The 18,769-nt window shown below is 38.1% G+C and overlaps 2 pseudogenes; one reads left to right on the forward strand and one right to left on the reverse strand.

The window, feature by feature from the left end:
• Nucleotides 1–2,137: 2,137 nt before the first annotated feature.
• Nucleotides 2,138–4,878, reverse strand: LOC100425268 (sodium/bile acid cotransporter 5-like; annotated as a pseudogene).
• Nucleotides 4,879–6,147: 1,269 nt separating this feature from the next.
• LOC706351 (calmodulin pseudogene) lies at nucleotides 6,148–6,922 on the forward strand (annotated as a pseudogene).
• The last annotated feature ends 11,847 nt before the right edge of the window (nucleotides 6,923–18,769 follow it).

Genomic DNA, 18,769 nt, shown 5'->3' on the forward strand with positions numbered 1-18,769 from the left:
GCAGCAAATGTACGGCACAAGGAGGTAGCATTATATGAGGTACAAGGACTAGTTTATGGTCCTTAAAATGTTTCCTCTTCTTGAAGGGGCAGCATCATGGTACATACATCATCATCACGCAAAAACTGTTGCACAGATATAATATGTCCCAGCCACAGCAGGACCAGAAAAGTGAGCTATTTGGCTCCTTACTTAGGAAGTGATTGTTTTTCTGCATTTAATCAAAGAACAAGATGTTGTCACAATCATGTTGCCAATGAAACACTTCCCAGAGATGAATGATGTGAACTGTGGACCCAATTCCCACACCCCACAAAGAGCAAGAAACTTGTCTTAATTGTCTAAAGAATGATGCCTTAGGTATCTGGTTTGGATATCTCTATTTGCCTATTAAATGATTTTTTTTATTTTTTAAAGACAAGCCTTCAGAAACTAGCTATTTCGTTCTTCATTGTCAATCATCTTAAAAATCTTGCCAACTGCATGATGACAAGTGTTAATTCATAACTAAATAAAATTTTCCAGGCTTTTGCAGAAATGTCATCCATCATCTTTTAACCTTTTTAAATGAATGTGGTCCCACTGATTTGGCAAAGCTGCTATAATCAGTATAACCAATTTGAAGCAAGAGAGATTAAATATTACCTATCTTATTCCTTCGAATGATAACATCTCAAGCTACCTGTGTCAGGTGAGCAAGAAGCCTAGTTTTTTTTCTAGAGACCTTAGCATCTGCCTCACAATTGTTCTAAAGTAACCTAGATTTTTTTCAGTCCAAAGAGGCCATTCTGCTTCCAAATGCCTGCTGAAAGTGAAATGAGGCCGGGCGCGGTGGCTCAAGCCTGCAATCCTAGCATTTTGGGAGGCCGAGACCGGCGGATCACGAGGTCAGGAGATCGAGACCATCCTGGCTAACATGGTGAAACCCCGTCTCTACTAAAAATACAAAAAATTAGCCAGGTGTGGTGGCAGCACCTGTAGTCCCAGCTACTCGGGAGGCTGAGGCAGGAGAATGGCGTGAACCCGGGAGGCGGAGCTTCCAGTGAGCCGAGATCCAGCCACTGCACTCCAGCCTGGGCGACAGAGCGAGACTCCGTCTCAAAAACAAAAACAAAAAAAAAGAAAGAAAGTGAAATGCAAAATCTGCCGGTACACAGGGAAGTCTCAGTGTTCAGATTCAATTGTGGCAAAGCTGCAAACTGGTCTCACAAATCCAAGGGATCTTTGGTCCAATGTTGTGAAAGTAGTTCAGAAAGCTGCAGAGACCTCAGTACAGGATGCGTTACACCTGAGTTCCCAAAGGGGCAATGTTTAAAACTCTGGTCCAATCTGCAGCCACTGTTCCTAACCCTAAGAACATCTGCTATGCCCAGGTGTCATCGGGGGCAGGGACCAGCAGCACAAACTCTGCTTCCTGGCATGCTGTCCAGCTCCTCACTCTTCCGACCTTCCCTAAGGGAAGTTCTCTCTTGGAGGCCTTTGGTATCCTTTCTTGTCAGCTGACTCCCATCTATGAGAGAGGTTGTAATTACGCTGAACCTCAGAATGAAAGGCAGGTGAGATCCAATGCCCCTGACACCTCCCCAGACAGCTGAGTGTACACAAGAGAGTTCTAGGGAAGGGTGGCCTTTGTGAAGCCACAAGAAGGTCTGTTATCCTTTCCCAAAGGCAAGGATGACAGTGCTTACTTGCCCTGTATTTGCATAATAAAGAGAGTCCACCACAGAAATGAGTGGGCAATTTCCCTCCCCGGAAATCACAGGCATCTTGCCAACTGCACTTAGTCTTTGGAGTTGACTTCTTTTAAATGACCTCTCTCTTCATTAAAACAAGTTTTTGTTTCTACATGCCAAGATATTCTCAGTTAATAGTTAATGATTTAAGTGGACTCTCACCTAATATAATTATATATACACCATGGCAGCTGGTCAGGGGTGGAGTGTCCAGGATAGCTAATAAGATCTTACATTTTGCTACCAAAATAATATCATATTCACATTGTACTCCATAAAACATTCTCAAACCAACAGAACTGAAAAGTTACCTCCTTCCTCTGATCCCCTGTGTAGCATTCTACTGTTGGAAGCACTCATTGGATGCTTAACATTTATGGTGTTGAGTATATACACACATGTATTCTTCCTCACCCCATGTCAACGTTTTTATTAGATCATAAGTGGATTATGAATGGACATCATTTTAGTTATTCTTTGACTCTCCCACAGTGCATGAGTAGGAATTCAGCAATGCTTTAATTGTTAGGCTTGGCAATTTCTTTTTCTCTTATCTTCTAAGATAAGGGTACAGCTTTTCTTAGCCTTGTAAGACCAAAAGGAACAGTAACATTTCACATCCAGAACACATGGCTCCTGTAAAAGGAGCCACAGAGGCTAAGTTTGCCTTGGACTTGGAAAAGACAGCTGAATAATGGCAAGGGCTAAGAAACTATTTAACAACCAACTGTCAATAGCAACAGTCAAGAAGACACAGCATACAAACTTTAGCAAAAATGTGCCCAAATGAGAAATGTGAAGCAGGAACTAAGAGACTCAACAAAAGCACTTCTAGGTTATCTGTTTTTAGAAACATTAATCGAACTCTGAAAGTCAAATAAATCCCTATGAACATTAAAAGAAAACTCAGAGGTCTAATTATTCTAAGAAGTTTGCTCTTTCAGGTATTCTACGCTTGATGACTATTTCAACTGATACTGATAAAGTATGAAAAGGAGTGTTGACACAATTTTAGAAACAGGGATATGAAATGTACCTGACAACCCTAATATATTACTGTATATATAAAATTGACAGGCATCGTGATCAGGGGCAATAATGTTAGTGTGTAAGTCATCAAAATGGCCAGCATGAAAGTTCCATGTAGAAGTAGAGCAAAGAGATAGCCCCCACACCTCCTGGGCACGTGCAGTTCATTACAAATCCAAAAGCTTGTGCCTCAGGCAATGCCACAATCTGAGACAAAAGAAATCCACAAAATGGCGTTAAACAAACAAACAACAACAACAAAAAACTGTGTTAACTTTCCCAAGAATTACTGGCAAAGCTCTCTTCCATGCTGTTTGAAACACCTGTAATTCAATCTTACAACTAAATATAGATTTGTTCAATAGTATTAGTGGTAATATAAGCATTAGGATATTCCTATCAATAGGCATTGATGCCTGGAGAAGACTGTCCTTTTGTTTGAGCACTTTGACTTTCCCATTCTTGATTTCTTCAATGAGTCTTTCTTGCCTACCTTCAGTATCCCAGAGTTGAATAGTCACATTTGTTTCTCCTTCTTCATCTGTCACCAGATTTATGGTAAAGTTTATAACATATGATATTTTCTTGGTCAAATAAAGGGTTTAGCACATCTATAAAAGAGAGTACAAAACTGGATTTAAAAAACAAAGTCTAGCTGTATGCTGCTTATAAGTGACATCCTAAAACAAAACAACATAGAAAAGTTGAATATAAAGGGATAAAAACAAGACATAATAGTGAAATAGTCACCAAAAAACCTAGTGAAATGATATTATTATAATTCAAAATAGGATTTAAGGCAACATTCATAAAAAGCATGTAACAATACAGAAATTCTATGCACCTGATAATATACTACTCTGCAAAACCATTAGAATTATAAGAAAAAAATGAATAAAACCACACAATAGTGTGAAATTTTAACACATCTGTCTCAAAAACTGATAGATCAAGCTGACCAAAAATTAGTTAAGTACACACACACACAAGCAAGCACACACACATAAATATGTGCATATATGTGGACAGAGGGGGACTGCAAATGATAAAGCAAACAGGGCAAAAGTAAATAATTGGTGCATTTGGGTAAAGTCTATGGAAAAGTTATATATACTATGTTTGGAACTTGCCTGTGTTTTAAATTGTGTCAAAATAAAGATCATAAAAAATCACATCCAAATAAGTAAATTAAAAACAGTAAGTTCCCATCCTTTGTGAGGAATTGGAAAAAGAACATCAGAGAAAATCTTTTTTAAAAGCAGAGAGAAGGAGATAATACAAGGGCAGAAATTGACCAGGCACAGTAGTTCATGCCTGTAATCCCAACACTTCGGGAGGCCAAGGCGGGTGGATCACCTGAGGTCAGGAGTTCAAGACCAGCCCGGCCCACACGGTGAAACCCTGTCTCTACAAAAAATAGAAAAATTAGCTGATCATGATAGCAAGTGTGTGTAATCCCAGCTGCTCAGGAGACCGAGGTGGGAGAATCGCTTGAACTCGGGAGGTAGAGGTTGCAGTGAGCCGAGATTGCGCCACTGTAGTCCAGCCTGGATGACAGAGTAAGACTCCATCTCAAAAAAAAAAAAAAAAAAGAAAAGAAAAGAAAAAGAAAAAAGAAAAAAAAAGGTAGAAATTAATGAAACAGAAACAATGAAACAATAGGCGAATAAAAGTGATATATGTTTCTTTGAAAAGACAAACAAAAAATAAAGATAAACCTCTAACTATACTGTTTAAAGGGAAATAAAGAAAAGTACAAATGAAAATTGTTAAAAATGAAATGGAATGGCTAAAGATACAATAGAGATTTGGGAATATAAGAGAATAACTTGAACAACTTTATAACATCTTTATAATGGACAGAGAACACATGTATTTACATTTAAATAGCAATTTTGAATCAATTAGTACTTGCAGACTTTCTTTCCAAAAAGATAGCTAATGCCTTTCTTTCCTTTTAATTCCTAGTCTTTACTTATGATTTGACCTGAGTAATATAACAATAGTGATAAAATTTCAAATCAGAGGCACAAAAAAATCCCACTTCAATGTCACCTTTGCCAAACTGGCATTTAGAGGGGGCCGTAAAACTTGGTTTTTCTAATGAAGGATTCATATAAAATCTTTACATATATTTCCCTAAATATAATTTTTAATACATATTTTCGCACAATTAAAAATGCAGGTAAGTATACAATAAAAGGTCTTCTCCAATGTTTGTTTTCCATCAAGTACTTTTCCTTACAGACAAAATTTCCAGGGTCTTGGGTATATTTCCAGAGATGTTCTATGTTATATATAACAGACACAGCACACACACACACCCCCACACACAAATATTTTATACTATATATACTGTTCTGGACCTTTACTTTTCCACTTAAAAATAGGTATTTGAAAATATATATTGGACATCCCTCCATAATAAACAGTTTACTTTTTTTAAAAAACTTGCTTCATATTCAACTAAATGTTAGCATAGCCTAGGATATGTTCTAGTCACAAACAATCCTCAAATCTCAGTGGCTTAAAACCACAAAGTTGTTTTTTTGTTTTGTTTTTTTTGAGACGGAGTCTCGCTCTGTCGCCCAGGCTGGAGAGAAGTGGCACGATCTCAGCTCACTGCAAGCTCCGCCTCCCGGGTTCACGCCATTCTCCTGCCTCAGCCTCCCGAGTAGCTGGGACTACAGGCGCCCACCACCACGCCCCGCTAATTTTTTATATTTTAGTAGAGACGGGGTTTCACTGTGTTAGCCAGGATGGTCTCTATCTCCTGACCTCATGATCCGCCCGCCTTGGCCTCCCAAAGTGTGGGGATTACAGACGTGAGCCACTGTGCCCAACCCACAAAGTTTTATTTCTAGCTCCTGCTACATGTTTATCATGAGTTGACCAGAAGTTCTATTTCATGTCTACACTACTAGGGAACCCAGACAAATGTATCTGGCTCTATCTGGTCACTTTGGCAGTAGGAAAGAGAACTGTAGAAAGAATCACTGAAATGAAATAATTTAGTCTAAAAGTGGCAGATGTCATTTTTGTTTACAACATTGGACAAAGAGGTCACATGGCCACCTATAACCAAAATGGAACCAGGAAATGCTGAAAATATTTGAACATCTCTAATAACAACCAGAGGATATATCATACTTTAAAAATTGGCTTTCTACTGATGATCCTTTGTTTTCATTCTTTACTACAAATAAGCACTATAATAAAAGTGCACATATCATTTTTTACATGTGAATATATCTATAGGATATATTCCTAGAAGTAGAGTTTTGCATGTATCTTTAGAAGTCCACCTGTGGAGAATTAGTCCCAGTGGAATGAGCGAGCCGAGTGTCCGTGTGGTTGAGTCTCCGAAACCGGTAGCACTTGTAGCATGGCTGACCAACTGACTGAAGAGCAGACTGCAGAATTCAAAGAAGCTTTTTCACTACTTGACAAAGACAGTGATGGAACTATAACAACAAAGGAATTGGGAGCTGTAGTGAGGTCCCTTGTACAGAATCCCACAGAAGCAGAGTTACAGGACGTGATTAATGAAGTAGATGCTGATGGTAATGGCACAATTGACTTCCCTGAATTTCTGACAAAGATGGCAAGAAAAATGAAAGACACAGACAGTGAAGAAGAAATCAGAGAAGCATTCCATGTGTTTGATAAGGTTGGCAATGGCTATATTAGTGCTGCAGAACTTTCTCATGTGATGACAAACCTTGGAGAGAAGTTAACAGATGAAGAAGTTGATGAAATGATCAGGGAAGCAGATATTGATGGCAATGGTCAAGTAAACTATAAAGAGTTTGTACAAATGATGAAAGCAAAGTGAAGACCTTGTACAAATGTGTTAAATTTCTTGTACAGAATTGTTTATTTGCCTTTTCCTTGATTGTAACTTATCTGTAAAAGGTTTCTCCCTACTGTAAAAAAAAATGCATGTATAGTAATTAGGACTTCATTCCTCCATGTTTTCTTCCCTTATCTTACTGTCATTGTCCTGAAACCTTCTTTTAGAAAATTGATCAAGTAACACGTTACATGTGGCTTACTCTGGATATATCTAAACCCTTCTGCACATCTAAACTTACATGGAGTTGGTCAAATGAGGGAACATCTGAGTTATGCCTTTTTTTAAAGTAGTCTTCTTTAGGAACTGTCAGCATGTTGTTGTTGAAGTGTGGAGTTGTAACGCTGTGTGAACTATGGGTAGTCAACAATATGTACTTAAAAGCTGCACTATTGCAAAGTGGGTGTATTATCCAGGTACTTGTACACCCTTTTTTTGTACTGCTGGTACTGTACCAGAACCATTTCTTTACTTGCTTTTAAAACTTTGTTTAGCCACTTAAAGACAATCTGCTTATGGCACAATTTGCCTCAAATCCTTTCCAAGTTGTATATTTGGGAGGCTGAGGCGGGCAGATCACAAGGTCAGGCGTTCAAGACCAGCCTGACCAACATGGTGAAATCCCATCTCTACTAAAAATACAAAAAAACTTAGGTGGGCATGGTGGTGCATGCCTGTAATCCCAGCTACTCAGGAGGCTAAGGCAGGAGAATCGCTTGAACCTGGGAGGTGGAGGTTGCAGTGAGCCGAGATTGCACCACTGCACTCCAGTCTAGGCAACAGAGCAAGACTCTGTCTCAAAAAACAAAAAATTACAATTTATACCACCCTGCCCCCCTAAAAAATAAAAGAAGTCCACCTGTGGCATGGAGCACCCCAGGGATTCAGTTTATCCACACTTGACATACAATGAACATAGATTATTACAATGTTTCCATTTTGGGGGTGGCAGGTGATATTTTTTAGAAATCTTTCAGAGATACAATTGACTACAGCTACATTCTCTGAGCTAGAATAGGAAACAGGTATGGCTACAATATTTTATGTTTTAATTCTTAGTCCAAGTATTCTCATCAACTATTTAATTTCAGTCAAGTCAGAATTATAGTTCTGGATGTTGCACCAAATGCCAGGATTAGAAGATGGAATCCTCTAATTATTTATTTTTAGTAGATTTCCCAGTAGGCCCACGGGAAGTTGTGTCATATTAAAATATGATTCTATGATCACATTAATTTGAAAATATCAGGTTAATCAAAGTGGATTTTTAACCACAGAACTTTTCACAGCCTCATAATATGAGTGCCAAAACTGGAAATTTGTAACGGGGGAGGAGGATGGAGCAAGATGGCCAAAGAGAAGCCTCCAAATTGTCCCCCCAACAGGAACATAAAATTGAGCAAATATCCACACTAGTAAGTACCTTCAAAAGAAGCAAAAATCAGGTGAGCAATCCCAGTACCTGATTTTAACATCATATCAAAGAAAAAGGCACTGAGGAGGATAAGAAAGGCAGTCTTGAATTGCCAATGTCACCCCTCTCCCTTCCCCGGTAGCCCTGCGTGGCATGGAGAGAAAATCTGTGTGCTTGGGGAAGGGAGAGTGAAATGACCGTGGGGTTTTGCATTTCAAGTCAATGCTGCACATAGTGAAAAGCAACATGGGGAAGAATTCAACCAGCATCCAAACAGGGAGGATTTAGACCAGCCCCAGCCAGCGGGGAATAGTTCACCCCAAATGGTCAGAACCTGAGTTCCAACAAGTCCCATCACTGCAGGCTAAAGTGCTCCAGGTCCTAAATAAACCTGAAAGGCAGTCTAGGCCACAAGGACTGCAATTCCTGGGAGGTCTTGGTGCTGTGTTGGGCTTGGAGCCAGTAGACTTGGGGTGCAGGTGACCCAGTGAGATACCAGCTAGGGTGTCTAAAGGAGTGCTTGTGCCACCTATCCCCCAACCTCAGGCAGCACAGCTCACAGAGCGAGGAGAGACTCTTTCTGCTTGAGGAGAAGAGATGGGAAAGTAAAGAGAACTTTGGCAACTTGGATACCAGCTCAGCCACAGTAAAATTAAGCACCAATCAGAATCTTGAATCCCCTCTTTCAGGCCCTGGCTCTCAGATGACATTTCTAGAGCCATCCTGGGTCAGAAGGGAACCTGTTGCCCATACGAGGAAGACACAGGACTGGCAGGATTCACCATCTGCTGACTAAAAAGCCCTTCTTGGGCCTTGAATAAACATCAGCCATAGCTGGGCAGTAGTCACCATGGGCTTCTGGCAAGACCCAGTACTGTGCTAGCTTCAGTTGTGACCCAGCACAGTCCCAGTGGTGCTGGCCAATGGGAGTGCATGAATCACCACTCTCCAAATTTTAGAGCATAGAAAGAGAGACTCCATTTGTTTGGAGGAAATCAAGGGAAGAGAACAAGAGACTCTGCCTGGTATAATCCAGGAAATTCTACCTGATCTTACTGAAGGCCACCAAGGTGGTACTTTGATGAGTCTACAAGAGTCACAGTATTACGGGATTTGGGGTGACCCCTCATGCAGATTGGTGACAGTGACGAAAGACTTAAATCAAAGCACAATTCTCTTTGAATACTTGGAAAACTTTCTTGAGAAGGATGAGTATAAACAAACTCAGACTCTGAAGATACGAATAAATACCTAACTCTCCAATGCTCAGACATTGACAAACATCCACAAGCATCAAGACCATCCAGGAAAGCATGACTTTACCAAATGAAACAAAAAAGTCACCATGACCAATCCCAGAGTGACACAAATATGTCCTCTGACCTTTCAGACAAAGAATTCAAAATAGCTGTTTTGAGGAAGCTCAGTGAAATTCAAGATAACACAGAGAAGGAATTCAAAATCCTATCAGATAAATTTAACAGAGATTCAAATAATTTTTTAAAAATCAAGTAGAAATTCTGGAGCTGAAAAATCAAATGACAAATTGAAGAATGCATTATAGTCTCTCAACAGCAAAATGGATCAAGCAGAAGGAAGAATTAGTGAGCTTGAAGACTGGCTATTTGAAAATATGCAGGCAGAAGAGACAGAAAAAAGAATAAAAAAGAAAGAAGCATACCTGCAAGATCTAGAAAATGCCCTCAAAAGTGCAAAACTAAGAGTTATTAGGCTTAAAGAGGAGGTAGAGAGATCAGGGTAGAAAGTTTACTCAAAGAGATAATAACAGAGAACTTTTTAAACCTAGAGAGCAGTATCAATATTCAAGTACAATAAAGTTTTAGAACACCAAGCAGATTTAACCTAAGTAAGACTACCTGAAGGCATTTAATAATCAGATTCCCAATGGTGAACGATAACAAAAGGATCCAAAAAGTGGTAAGAGGAAAGAGACAAATAACATACAATGCAGCTCCAATACATCTGGTAATAGACTTCTCAGTGAAAAACTTACAGTCCAGGAGAGAGAACCATGACATGTGTAAAGTGCTGAAGGAAAAAAACTTTTGTCCTAGAAAATTATATCCAACAAAAGTATCATTCAAACCTAAAAAAGAAATAAAGACTTTATCAGACAAGAGAAGGCTAGGGATTTCACCAATACCAGACCTGTCCTACAAGAAATGCTAAAGAGAGCTCTTCAATATGAAAGAGAAGGATATTAACGAGAAATAAATCATTGAAGGTACCTAACTCAATGGTAATAGTAAATACACAGACAACTACAGGATATCATAACACTAATTATTGTGTACAAACTACTCATATGATGAGCAGGAAGACTAAGACATGAACCTATCAAAAATAGTAAGTACAGAAACTTCTCAAGACATATACAGTATAATAGAAATGGAAAATTAAAAAAAAGTGGGGAGATAAAGTATAGAGTTTTTATTAGTTTTCTCTTTGCTTGTTAGTTTGATTGTTTTTGCAATTGGAGTTATGTTGTCATCAGCTTAAGATAATGGGTTATAAGATGTCATTTGAGGCCAGGTGCAGTGGCTCACGTCTGTAATCCCGGTTGGGAGGGCGAGGGGGGTGGATCACCTGAGGTCAGGAGTTCAAGACCAGCCTGGCCAACATAGTGAAACCCTGTCTCTACTAAAAATACAAAAAATTAGCCAGGTCTGATGGTGGGTGCCTGTAATCCCAGCTACTCGGGAGGCTGAGGCAGGAGAATTGCTTGAACCTGGGAGACAGAGGTTGCAGTTATCTAAGATCGCACCACTGCACTCCAACTAGGGCAACAAGAGAGAAACTCCATCTCAAAAAAAAAAAAGATGTTATTTGCAAGTCTCATGGTATTTAAATTAAAACAAAAAACTACAACAGTTACACGAAAAATAAAAAGCAACAAATTAAAATATCCACCAAAGAAAATCACTTTCATAAAAAGGAAGACAGAAAAGAAGGAAGTAATCAAGAGAAGACCACAAAACAACCAGAAAATAAATAAGAAACTGACAGTATTAAATCCTTACCTATCAATAATAACATGGAATATAAATGGACTAAATTCTCCAACCAAAACACAGAGACTGGCTAAATGGATTTAAAAAAGAGGCCTTGACCAGGTGCGGTGGCTCATGCCTATAATCCCAGCACTTTGGGAGGCCAAGTCAGGCAGATCAGCTGAGGTCGGGAGTTTGAGACCAGCCTAACCAACATGGAGAAATCCTGTCTCTACTAAAAATACAAAATTTGCCAGGCATGGTGGCACATGCCTATAATCCCAGCTACTCGGGAGGCTGAGGCAGGAGAATAGCTTGAACACGGGAGGCAGAGGTTGCAGTGAGCTGAGAGCACACCATTGCACTCCAGTCTAGGCAACAAGAGCAAAATTCCATCTCAAAAAAAAAAAAAAAAAAAAGCCTCAGTAGTCTATTGCACGTAAGAAGCACACTTCACCTATAAAGACATAAATACACTGAAAATGAAAAGATGGAAAAAAATATTCCATCCAAATGGAAACCAAAAAAGGAACGGGAGTACCCATACTTAGAAAAAATAGATTTCTAAAAAAAAAAAAAAAAAACAGAGAGATAAGGAAGGTCATTATATAATGATAAAGGGATCAGTTTAGCAAGAGGATATAACAATTCTAAACATATATGCACCACACACCGAGGGTATATATTTATATATATATATAACTAGATTTATAGGGATAGACTCCAACAATAATAGCTGGAGATTTCAACACCCCACTAGCAGCACTGGACATATCTTCCTGAGAGAAAATCAGCAAAGAAACATTGGACTTAATCTGTACTATAGAACCAATAGAACTAATAGATATTTACAGGACGTTTCATTAAACAGCTGCAGAATACACATTCTTCCCCTCAGCACATGGATCATTCTCAAGGTTAGATCATATGTTAGCTAACAAAAGAAGCTTAAAATTTTTTTTAATTGAAATTATGTCAAGTATCTGCTCTGACCACAATGGAATAAAACTAGAAATCAATAACAAGAAGAATTTTGGAAACTATAGAAACACACAGAAATGAAACAATATGCTCCCGGATGACCAGTGGGTCAACAAAGAGATTAAGAAGGAAATTTAAAAATTTCCTGACACAAATGTTAATGAAAGCACAACATACCAAACCTTGTGGGATACAGTAAAAGCACTAAAAGAGGAAAGTTTAGAACTATAAGTGCCTACATCAGAAAGTAGAAGAACTTAAAAAAAAAAAAAAACCACAACCTAACCCATCTTAAAAACTAGAAAAGCAAGTGTAAACCAAACCCAAAATTAGTAGAAGAAAAGAAATAATAAAGATCAGAGCAGAAATAAATGAAATTAAAATGAAGAAAGCAATACAAAAGATTAATTAATCTAAAAGTTGCTTTTTGGCAACAAAATCAACAAATCTTCAGCCACACTAAGAATAAAAAGAGAGAAAACCCAAATAAATAAAATCCCAGATGTAAAAGGGGACATTACAACAGATACTGCAGAAATTCAAAGGATTGTTAGAGACTACTACAAGCAAATATATGCCAATAAATTGGAAAACCTGGAAGAAATTGATAAATTCCTAGATGCATATAACCTACCAAGATTAAACCATGAAGAAATCCAAAACCTGAATAAGACCTATGACAAGTAATGAGATTGAAGTCATAATAAAAAGTCTCCCATCAAAGAAAAGCCCCAGGACCTGATGGCTTCACTGCTAAATGTTACCAAACCTTTAAAGAAGAACTAATACCAATCCTACTCAAACTACTCCAAAAATGGCCAATATTAACCATTATATCAAAACCAGACAAAGACACATCAGAAAAAGAAAACAATAGGTCAATATCTCTGATTAATATTGATGCAAAAATCCTCAACAAAATACTAGCAAACTGAATTCAACAACACATTAAAAGGATTATTCATCACGACCAAGTAGGATTTATCATAAGGATGCAAGGATGGTTCAGTATACACACATCATTCAATGTGATAAATCGTATCAACACAATGAAGGACAAAAATCATATGATCATTTTAATTGATGCTGAAAGGCATTTGATAAAACTCAACAATAGGCACCTACATCAAAAAAGTGAAAAAACTTCCAATAAACAACCTAACAATGTATCCTAAAGTAGAAAAGCTAGTTCATGATAAAAACCCTCAAAAACTGGGTACACAAGGAACATACCTCAACACAAGAAAAGTCATATACAACAGACCCACAGCTAGTATCAGTCTGAATGAGGAGATCTGAAACAAGGATGCCCACTTTCACCACTATTATTCAATATAGCACTGGAAGTCCTAGCTAGACCAATCAGATAAGAGAAATAAATAAAGGGTATCCAAATTGGAAAGAAAGATGTGAAATTATCTTTATTTGCAGATGATATGAACTTATATTTGGAAAAACCTAAAGACTCCACCAAAAAACTACTCGAACTGATAGGCAAATTCAGTAAAGTTTGAGGATACAAAATCAATATACAATAATCAGTAGCATTCCTATATGACAATAGCAAACAATCTGAAAAGGAAATCAAGAAAGTGATTCCATGTATAATAGCTACAAATAAAATAAAATACCTAGGAATAAATATTATCAAAGATGAGGACAAATATAATCAAAGATGAGGACAATCTCTCCATGAAAACTATCAATGAAAGAAATTGAAGAGGATACAAAAAATGGAAAAATATTCCATGTTCATGAATTGGAAGAAACGATATTATTAAAACGTCCAGGCTACACAGAACAATCTACAAATTCAGTGCAATCCCTATCAAAATATCAAAAACATTCTTCACAGAAATAGGAAAAAATCCTCTAAAATTAGTACGGAACCACAAAAGACCCAGAATAGCCAAAGCAATCCTTTGCAAAAATAACAAAACTAGGGAATCACTTTACCTGCAAATTACTTACAGAGCTATAGTAACCAAAACAGCATGGTACTGGCATAAAAACACACACATAGAGCAATGGAACACAAAGGAGCCAAGAAATAAATCCATATATCTACATAGAACTCATTTTCGAGAAAGGTGCCAAAAATATATATTAGGGAAAGAACAGTCTCGTCAATAAACGGTGCCTAGAAAACTATATCCATATTCAGAAGAATGAAACTAGATCCCTATCTCTTTCCACACACAAAAATCAAATCAGGCCAGGCACGGTGGCTTATGCCTGTAATTCCGACACTTCAGGATGCTGAAGTGGACGGATCACATGAGGCCAGGAGTTTGAAACTAGCCTGGCCAACATGGTGAAACCCCATCTCAACTAAAAATACAAAAAATTAACCAGGTGTGTTTGTGTGCCACTGTAATCCCAGTGATGGGGTGGCTTAGGCAGGAGAATCACTTGAACCCAGGAAGCACAGGCTGCAGTGAGTCCAGATCACACCAATGCCCTCCAGCCTGGGCAACAGAACAAGACTCTGCCTAAAAAAAGAAAAACAAAATCAAATCAAAGTGGATTAAAGATGTAAATCTGAGACCTCAAGCTATGAAACTGATAACAGAAAACACTGGAAGGACTCTCTAGGAAATTGGTTTGGGCAATGATTTCTTGAGTAATACCCTATAAGCACAGGCAACTAAAGCAAAAATTGACAAATGGGATCACATCAAGTTAGAAAGCTTCTGCCCAGCAAAGGAAGCAATCAACAAAGTGAAGAGACAGCACACAGAATGGGCGAAAATATTTGCAAACTATTCACCTGACAAGGGATTAATAACCTGAATATATAAGAAGTTCAAACAACTCAAGAGGAAAAAAAAAATCTAATAATCCTATTTTTTAAATGGCCAAAAGATCTGAAAAGACATTTTTCAAAAGAAGATATACAAATGGCAACCGGGTATATAAAAGGTGCTCAATATCATTGATTATCAAACAAATGCAAATCAAAACTACAATAGGATACCATCTTAACCCAGTTGTATACTTTTATCCAAAAGACAGCCAATAACAAATGCTGGCAAGGATGTGGAGAGAAGGCAACCCTGTACAGTGTTGGTGGGAATGTAAATTATTAATACAGCCACTATGGCGAATGGTATGGAGCTTCCCCAAAACACTAAAATAGAGCTACCAAATGATCCAGCAATCTGACTGCTAGGCATATACCCAAAAGAAAGGAAATCAGCATATTGAAGCAATATCTTCTCTCTTAGATTTATTGAAGTTTGGAAGCAAATTATGTGTACATCAACAGACAAATGGATAAAGAAAATGCAGTACAAATACACAATGGAGTATGATTCAGCCATACAAAAGAATAAGATCCTGTCATTTGTAAGAACTAGAGGACATGGATGGAACTAGAGGACATTATGTTAAGTGAAATAAGCCAGTCACAGAAAGACAAATTTCACATATTCTTACTCATTTGCGGTCACTAATAATTAAAATAATTGAACTCATGGAGATAGAGAGCAGAATGATGGCTGGGAAGGGTAGAGGGGAGGCAGGGGGAGTGGGGATGGTACAAAAATATAGTTTGATAGAGTAAATAAGATCTAATATTTGATATCACAATAGGGTTACTTCAGTCAACAATAATTTATAGTACATTTTCAAATAACTAAAAGTGTATCACTGGAATGTTCTTAACACAAAGAAATGATAAGTGAGGTAATAAATGTCCCACTTACCCTGATGTGATTATTATGCATTGTATGCCTGCATCAAAACATTTCCTGTACCCTGTACATGTATATATGAACTATATACCCATAAAAATTAAAAATTTAAAAATTTAAACATTTCAAAATGAGAAATATAAATCCAGAAAAAATTTATTATAATAATATATGAGTTATTTTCACAATATTACACTAGCAGCAGATGTCACTTTTCCAGATGGCCTTTCTTTGTTTCTCTGCCATACTCTCTTGTTTGTGCAAAGACCAATCTAGCACCCAACACTGTCAAAGCTAAATAAATGTTTGTTGAATGAAAAAAAAAAAAAAAAAAAAAGAATACACCAGGTAGTTCCTCAAATTTATTTGACCATGGAGGTAATGTTTTACGAGCTTCTGTCTAGACAGCCTAATTCTCAACAGAACATATTTAGGGAAATATTGGCTTACAGTATTAAAAACATAATTCAACAAGTAATTATTGAGCATGAATTATATTCTAGCCCTATGGTAATCATTCCATGCTTATAGAAAAGTAGGCTGAAGTCCTCATTTCAAGTAGTTTGCAGGTTCTTGGGAAATAACAGGAAATATATAGCAAGTCACAGCGGTTTACACAGAATATAAATGAGCATTTGCCTGAGACAAAATTATTATTTAATATTCAATATAGATTCTGACACACTTACTCAATTCAAGTGTCTGTTTTGGTGACCAGTCACAATTTCAGTTTTAAGGATGTAAAATATTTAGTAGAGGAGAAGAATCCTTTCAGTCTAAAGTGTTCCCCAAAGAAATTTGAAAGAAACAAATGTTATCTCAGTCGATTCACACCTTTAATTTTACTGTTTTCTCCTCCCACAGAAGTGAATAAAACAACTGCCTGACTAAAGAGTAGGTATCTTGGCCGGGCGCCGTGGCTCAAGCCTGTAATCCCAGCACTTTGGGAGGCCGAGACGGGCGGATCACGAGGTCAGGAGATCGAGACCACCCTGGCTAACACAGTGAAACCCCGTCTCTACCAAAAAATACAAAAAAACTAGCTGGGCGAGGTGGTGGGCGCCTGTAGTCCCAGCTACTCGGGAGGCTGAGGCAGGAGAATCACTTGAACGCAGGAGGCAGAGGTTGCAGTGAGCTGAGATCCGGCCACTGCGCTCCAGCCTGGGCGACAAAGCGAGACTCCGTCTCAAAAAAAAAAAAAAAAAGAGGAGGTATCTTATGGTTTAAATGATTAAAGATCCACTACCAAAATAGAGGAAAAAAATAATCTCTGGAAACAAGTTTCAAACTAAAAATAGGTATTTTGGACTTTTTATTTCTGAGTTTTTTATTCAGCCACATCACAAATGTTTAGATTGACAAATATGATCCAAGTAAAATCATCACATAACGATCCCCTTAAAACAAATGTCATTTTGATGCAATTAATTTTTGATTATTCTTTGGCACCTGCTAAGCTTCTTTCAAATGAAAAACTACTCTTGCTGGCACGTTACTGGTGTAATGTCCTCAAATATGTTAATATTATTCATGATTTTGTTCTTAAGTACATTTTAACTGAATTATCTTGAGTTAGGATATAAACAAAATGACTTTGACACATGTTGGAAAAAGAAATTGATGTAATTTCTTTAATGCTTATTCTTCTATTACAAAGTTTGAGGAACTATAAGAATCACATTTTGATCATTTCTTTTCGATACTATTTCCTTTTTATCTGAGACCATTTAATCATCTGCCTAAATCAAAATGTACAGGATAGGTCATTAGGTCTGCATGTTGTTTCATTAATCATCATTTTAAAGCAGCTTCAGCCGTGCTTGGGAAAGGCTGACTTGTTAAGTAATATATGCCCTCTAGTGGATGAAGATGGAGAAGAAAGTATTTGCGTCTTAGGGCTAGTGAAATTTCTGAACACTAATTCTGTTTTCTAGCTTGGTTTCCCAAAAAATGTAACACTTTGAGGCAAGGCATGGTGGCTGATGCCTGTAATCTCAGTACTTTGAAAGTCTGAGGCAGGAGAATCGCTTGAGGTTAGGAGTTCCAGACCAGCCTGCGCAACATAGCAAGACCCCACCTATATCAAAAATTAAAAAATTAGCCAGGTGTAGTGGCACATGCCAGTAGTCCCAGCTACTTGGGAGGCTGAGACAAGAGGATTGCTTGAGCCCAGAAGGTTGAGGCTGCAGTGAGCCATGATCCTATCACTCACTACACTCCAGCCTGGGCTACAGAGTGAGACCACAATCTCAAAGAAGAAGAAGGAGAAGGAGAGGAAGAGGAAGAGGAAGAGGAAGAGGAAGAAGGAGAAGGAGAAGGAGAAAGAGGAGGAGGAGGAGGAGGAGGAGGAGGAGGAGGAGAAGAAGAAGAAGAAGAAGAAGAAGAAGAAGAAGAAGAAGAAGAAGAAGAAGAAGAAGAAGAAGAAGAAGAAGAAACACTTTGTTATGTTAAATTTACAAAGGCTCCATCAAGGAGTGTATGGATTTTCCTTGTGGTTTAATTTCATCTCCATTGTTGTCTTTTTGTGCCATCATGGTTCTCTTCATCTTTAAAGTCAGTCAGCCAACACATATTTATTGGATGCCTGCCATGTGTCAGGCATAGCTCTACGCACTTGGGATGTAGCAGTGAGTGAACAAAACAATTCAAAATCCTGTAATCGTAAAATTTAAAACAATATCAGATAATGATCATTGTGTGGTTCCTACATACCAGACCACATACTTAGTTATTTACAATTATTATTGAACTGAATGCCCAAGAACCCTGTTTGAAAACTGAGGAGCTTAGGCTGGACACCGCGGCTCACGCCTGTAATCCCTGCATTTGGGGAGGCTGAGATAGGTGGATCATCTGAGGTCAGGAGTTCGAGACCAGCCTGGCTAACATGGTGAAACCCTGTCTCTACTAAAAATACAAAAATTTGCTGGGCATGGTGGTGGGTGCCTGTAATCCTGGCTACTAGGGAGGCTGAGGTGGGAGAATCACTTGAACTCAGGAGGCAGAGGTTGCAGTGAGCTGAGATTGTGTCATTGCACTCCAGCCTGGGCCAC

This window comes from Macaca mulatta, chromosome 8 (genome assembly GCF_049350105.2).
Source record: "Macaca mulatta isolate MMU2019108-1 chromosome 8, T2T-MMU8v2.0, whole genome shotgun sequence".
NCBI classification, from domain to species: domain Eukaryota; kingdom Metazoa; phylum Chordata; class Mammalia; order Primates; family Cercopithecidae; genus Macaca; species Macaca mulatta.